The sequence below is a fragment of the Neoarius graeffei genome, chromosome 5 (assembly GCF_027579695.1).
Source record: "Neoarius graeffei isolate fNeoGra1 chromosome 5, fNeoGra1.pri, whole genome shotgun sequence".
Taxonomy (NCBI): Eukaryota; Metazoa; Chordata; class Actinopteri; order Siluriformes; family Ariidae; genus Neoarius; species Neoarius graeffei.
This window is the reverse complement of record NC_083573.1, coordinates 112780759-112786758: the sequence shown is the minus strand read 5'-3', so window position 1 is coordinate 112786758 and position 6000 is coordinate 112780759. Positions and strand designations below refer to the sequence as shown.

Sequence of the window (6000 nt, the reverse complement as noted above, 5' to 3'; positions counted from 1 at the left end):
AGAGGGAATCAGAGAGAGAGAGAGAGAGAGAGAGAGAGAGAGAGAGAGGGAATCAGAGAGGGAGAGAGAGGGAATCAGAGAGGGAGAGAGAGGGAATCAGAGAGAGAGAATCAGAGAGGGAATCAGAGAGGGAGAGAGAGGGAATCAGAGAGGGAATCAGAGAGGGAGAGAGAGAGAGAGAGAGAGAATCAGAGAGGGAATCAGAGAGGGAGAGAGAGAGAGAGAGAGAGAATCAGAGAGGGAATCAGAGAGGGAGAGAGAAGGAATCAGAGAGAGAGAATCAGAGAGGGAATCAGAGAGGGAGAGAGAGAATCAGAGAGGGAATCAGAGAGAGAGAGAGAAGGAATCAGAGAGAGAGAGGGAATCAGAGAGAGAGAGAGGGAATCAGAGAGGGAGAGAGAGGGAATCAGAGAGAGAGAGAGAGGGAATCAGAGAGAGAGAGAGAGGGAATCAGAGAGAGAGAGAGAGAGAGGGAATCAGAGAGGGAGAGAGAGGGAATCAGAGAGGGAGAGAGAGAGAGAGAGGGAATCAGAGAGGGAGAGAGAGGGAATCAGAGAGAGAGAGGGAATCAGAGAGAGAGAGAATCAGAGAGAGAGAGAGGGAATCAGAGAGGGAGAGAGAGGGAATCAGAGAGAGAGAGAGGGAATCAGAGAGAGAGAGAGGGAATCAGAGAGAGAGAGAGAGGGAATCAGAGAGGGAGAGAGAGGGAATCAGAGAGAGAGGGGAATCAGAGAGAGAGAGAGGGAATCAGAGAGGGAGAGAGAGGGAATCAGAGAGAGAGAGAGGGGAATCAGAGAGGGAGAGAGAGAGAGGGAATCAGAGAGAGAGAGAGAGAGGGAATCAGAGAGAGAGAGAGAGAGGGAATCAGAGAGAGAGAGAGAGAGGGAATCAGAGAGAGAGAGAGAGGGAATCAGAGAGAGAGAGAGGGAATCAGAGAGAGAGAGAGAGGGAATCAGAGGGAGAGAGAGGGAATCAGAGAGAGAGAGAGAGGGAATCAGAGAGGGAGAGAGAGGGAATCAGAGAGAGAGAGAGGGGAATCAGAGAGAGAGAGAGAGAGAGAGAGAGGGGGAATCAGAGAGAGAGAGGGAATCAGAGAGGGAGAGAGAGGGAATCAGAGAGAGAGAGAGAGGGAATCAGAGAGAGAGAGAGAGGGAATCAGAGAGAGAGAGAGAGAGAGGGAATCAGAGAGGGAGAGAGAGGGAATCAGAGAGGGAGAGAGAAGGAATCAGAGAGGGAGAGAGAAGGAATCAGAGAGAGAGAATCAGAGAGGGAATCAGAGAGGGAATCAGAGAGGGAGAGATAGAGAGAGGGAATCAGAGAGGGAATCAGAGAGGGAGAGATAGAGAGAGAGGTGGGGAGTCAGAGAGAGAGAGAGAGAGAGAGAGAGGGAATCAGAGCTGCTTGTGTTTGAGGAATGTTTAATCCTGACAGAATTGCGGAGATTCTTTTGTCCTGGAGGTATGTACCCGAGTGTGTGTGAGTATCTGAGTGAGTAAGTGTGTGTGAGTGTGTGTGAAAGTGTCTGTGTGAGTGTGTGTGTGAGACTGTGTGTGTGTGAAAGTGTGTGTGACTGTGTGTGTGTATGTGAGTGAGTGTGTGTGTGTGTGAAAGTGTCTGTGTGTGTGTATGTGTGTGTGTTAACCGTTGATGTATATTAGTGATATAAAATGAGTAAAGTTTGTAACTTGTCCTGGTCGAGCTATAAAACTCCTTGGGAATGTTGGATTCTCCTCTAACAGCTTTATAAACACACTGATTTCCCTCCCTGCTCCCCTCAGTCGGGTTTGGAATGCTCACGCTTTATTTGTTGTCGTTTCCATGTTTTTCTGTTTCGTGTCTCAAATGACTCGCTATTATCTATTTTCGTGCACTACTGAGGGTGCACGCGCGTGCTGTCCCCGCTGAGTAGGCCGCCTCTGTAGGGAAGGGGAGGTGATTTCCACATCCCGCCATATTGTTCCTCAGCAGGGCTTCGCGCGGGCGCGTTCGTCGTTGCCACGGAAACAGTGGCGCGAATGCCGAGCGCGTGACGCCTTGGTTACTCTAAACTTGCCGGAGTTAGCAACATGCTACATGCTAACCGTGAGAGAAACCCAGCACCCCCCCCCCCCCCCCCCACACACACACAGTGAGTCCAAGTCTACATTTATCACCGAAATCAGTCTGTAACTCAGGTTTATGATAAAATCTATTTTAAAACTACGTTTATATTGATTATAGAACGTTTTGTGCCTTATTTGTAAATGTAAAACCAGAATGAGGAATTATCTGAGGAACCGGAAGTACAATTTTAACACTGCTGACTGAAATGTCCTGTGAGTGGATCTTTGTGTGTGTGTGTGAGGAAGTCAGAATGTAAGGTGTGTCCTGTATGGAGCGATAGCAGGAAAAGGATGGTTTTACACACACACACACACACACACACACTCACACACACACACACACTCACACACACTTTCACACACACACTTTCACACACACGTTAAAGTTTATGACATACGACACAATAGATGGAGGACAGAAAGTGACCTATGGACTGTGTGTCTGTGTGTGCGCGCGCATAAGGACGGATTTCCCTTGTCATCAGGAAAAGAGATGATGTCACACGTGTGTATGAGCTCAAAGGAGAATGCTGTGATTGTAAGATGAAAAAAGTAGTCTGAGACCTTTGACGAACAAAACGCTGATATGCGGATGAAGATGTGGGTGTAACAGTTCGTGTGGGTGGAGCACAGAAAGATGGCAGGCCAGAATTAAGTTCCACAAACTCTTTTATTGCTCTTTTCAGACGCAATATTTACTCTCTTCCAGGCACACACACACGTCGTCTGGTTCGGGGAGAGAGACCCCCTCCTCTGCTCTCTCTCTCCTCATATAGGGCGCGGTCACTGGGGAAGACACACAAACATAGATTAACCAACATCAGGTGCAATGATTCTGCCACTTACCTTCCCCAATTCCACCCTCCGGTCACAGACCGACGCTTGACCACGCCCCCGCTGCCACATACCCCCACTGCCCGACTCAGGCCGGGCAGCTGTCCGGCCTGCAGCCGACCCCCCCCCCCCCCCCCGACAGGAGAGGAAGTCCGCCACGACCATCTGCGCCCCCGGCCTGTGGACCACGTTGAAATTAAAGGGCTGGAGTGCCAGATACCAATGGGTGAGCTGCGCGTTGGCATCCTTTATGCGGTGGAGCCACTGGAGGGGCGCGTGGTCCAAACAGAGGGTGAAAGCGCGCCCCAGGAGGTAGTAGCGGAGGGCGAGGACCACCCACTTGATCGCCAGGCACTCCTTTTCGATGGTGCTGTAGCGCCCCTCACGCACTGACAGCTTCCTGCTTATGTACAGGACGGGGCGGTCCTCCCCCTCCACCTCCTGGGACAGAACGGCCCCCGGCCCTCTGTCCGATGCGTCCGTCTGCAATGTAAAGGGGAGAGAAAAGTCAGGGGAGTGTAACAGTGGCCCCCCACACAGTGCAGCCTTCACCTCAGAGAAAGCCCGCTGGCATTGCTCCGTCCACTGGACTGGATCTGGTGCCCCCTTTTTAGTCAGATCAGTCAGCGGGCTGGTGATGTCCGAATAATTAGGTATAAACCTACGATAGTAGCCAGCCAGCCCCAGGAACTGTCTCACCCCCTTTTTGGTCTTGGGCCTCGGGCAGGCTGCAATCACTGCTGTCTTATTGATTTGGGGACACACCTGCCCATTGCCCAAGTGGAAGCCCAGATACCATACTTCCACCCGCTCAATCGCACACTTCTTCGGGTTGGCTGTGAGACCTGCTCGCCTCAGCGACCTAAGGACGGCCCTCAGGTGTTGTAAATGCCGCTGCCAGTCATTACTATAAATAATAATGTCGTCGAGGTATGTGGCCGCGTAGGTGGCATGGGGGTGGAGAACCCTATCCATAAGCTGCTGGAACGTAGTGGGCACCCCAAACAGCCCAAAAGGAAGTGTGACAAACTGGTGTAAGCCGAACGGTGTGGAAAAGGCCGTTTTTTCTCGGGATAATGGAGTCAAGGGGATCTGCCAATAACCCTTTGTCAAATCCAGTGTCGAGTAAAAGCGAGCCGTGCCTAGTCGATCGAGCAACTCATCAATCAGGCGGGTTTGCCGTTCTTGGGCCTGCCGCAAATTCTCCTGGGTTAGGTGTGTGAATGTGTGGAGTTTTACGCGCAGGTCCATAACGTATTGAATTTGATTTTTACTGGGTGAAGGTCCCTTCTCCCAATTTTCTCGCAGCACATCTAGAATGCTGCGTGGCTTACGCCCATATAACAATTCGAACGCGGAGAACCCCGTGGAGGCTTGGGGGACCTCTCGCACTGCAAATAACAAGGATTCGAGCCATTTATCCCAATTACGTGCGTCCTCACTTACGAATTTTTTAATTATATTCTTGAGGGTGCGATTGAACCGTTCAACTAAACCGTCCGTTTGTGGGTGATAAACGCTGGTGCGGATCGGTTTAATACCCAATAACCCATACAGTTCGTTCAGTGTGCGTGATATAAACGAGGTGCCTTGGTCAGTCAGAATCTCTTTCGGGATTCCAACTCGGGAGATGATGCGGAAGAGCGCTTCCGCAATACTGCGTGCTGAGATATTGCGAAGAGGCACTGCTTCCAGGTATCACGTTGCATAGTCCACCAGAACTAAAATAAAGCGGTACCCTCGTGTTGACCGATCTAATGGCCCGACGAGATCCATCCCAATTCTTTCGAACGGGGTCTCGATTAATGGGAGAGGGCGCAAAGGCGCTTTTGGAATGGCTGCTGGATTTACTAACTGGCATTCGCGGCACGCCGTACACCACCTACGGACATTGCCGCGAATCCCTGGCCAATAGAACCGGGCCATTATTCGGGCTAGTGTCTTATCCTGCCCTAAGTGTCCAGCCATGGGATTAAAGTGAGCCGCCTGGAATACCAATTCCCGGCGGCTCTTTGGAATCAAAAGCTGCGTGACTTGCTCTTTAGTCTGAGTGTCCTGCGTCACTCGGTATAACCTATCCTTCATAACAGAAAAATAGGGGAAGGACGGGGTGGCGTTTGGCTGGAGCGTTTGACCATTGATTACTCTCACTTGGTCAAACGCATGCCGCAGAGACTCATCTCGCGATTGCTCTAATGGGAAATCTGCCAGGGATTCCGCGAGAGAGGGAGGAGGAGCCTGCTGCTCCTCACTCTGACGCGGAGATGACGTAGACGGCTCTGTGACAGCTGCTCCTGCCAAAGCGACACCGGGACCTCCCCCTGCTAAACTACAGCAGGACCCACTCTTCACTAGATGGCTCATTAACTCCCCAAATCCCGGCCAATCAGTCCCCAAAATTATCGAGTGGGTGAGGCGAGGATTAACCGCCGCCTTTACTCTAAATTTTTCCCCTCTGAAAAAAAATGTGGACTGACACTAAAGGGTAGCTGTAAACATCCCCGTGCACACACAACACCTTCACCAATTGTGCTCCCCCCAATGCCTCGTCTTGCACCAGGCTTTGGTGAATTGAGGTCTGATTACAGCCAGAGTCCACCAAAGCCTGATATGTATCCCCTTGGATACTCACCGGTATGCGATACGCTCCAGCCCGATCGAGGGCGGCTCCTGGCGCGTCGGGGATCCGATCCACCGCGCCCACCTCCATTACCGAGCACTGCTGTTGGAGGTGGCCTGGCTCCCCGCAGAGCCAGCAAACCGGCCCGGGCTTCCTCTCTGCACCGGCGCTCTGGGGCTCACTCACCTGAGGGGGGGGGAGACACAGACATGGAAGCAGGAAACGGCAGGGCACCGCGGGTGCGATGGGCCGGCTGGGGTGGAGCTGGCCCCCGCCTCCACGGTGGGGGAATGGGGTGAGGACGAGAAACAGAAGGGGGGAAAGAGAGAGAAGAGAGGGGAGAAGAGGAGACACGCTGTCCTGCCATTGGAACAGCCGCCATCTGGTTCCCCACCAGCTCAATGGCCTGATCCAGCGACGCTGGGCGATGGCACTGGACCCACT

At 52.3% G+C, this 6000-nt stretch overlaps 1 protein-coding gene across 2 annotated transcripts in view; it reads left to right on the top strand.

The window, feature by feature from the left end:
- Positions 1 to 1309: 1309 nt before the first annotated feature.
- LOC132887250 (ankyrin repeat and fibronectin type-III domain-containing protein 1) overlaps positions 1310 to 6000 on the top strand; it is a 280949-nt gene continuing 276258 nt past the window's right edge. For both annotated transcript variants that reach the window (XM_060922780.1, XM_060922779.1), the window contains exon 1: positions 1310 to 1458. The gene's annotated coding sequence lies outside the window, so the exon portion shown is untranslated. The remainder of the gene's footprint in view (positions 1459 to 6000) is intronic.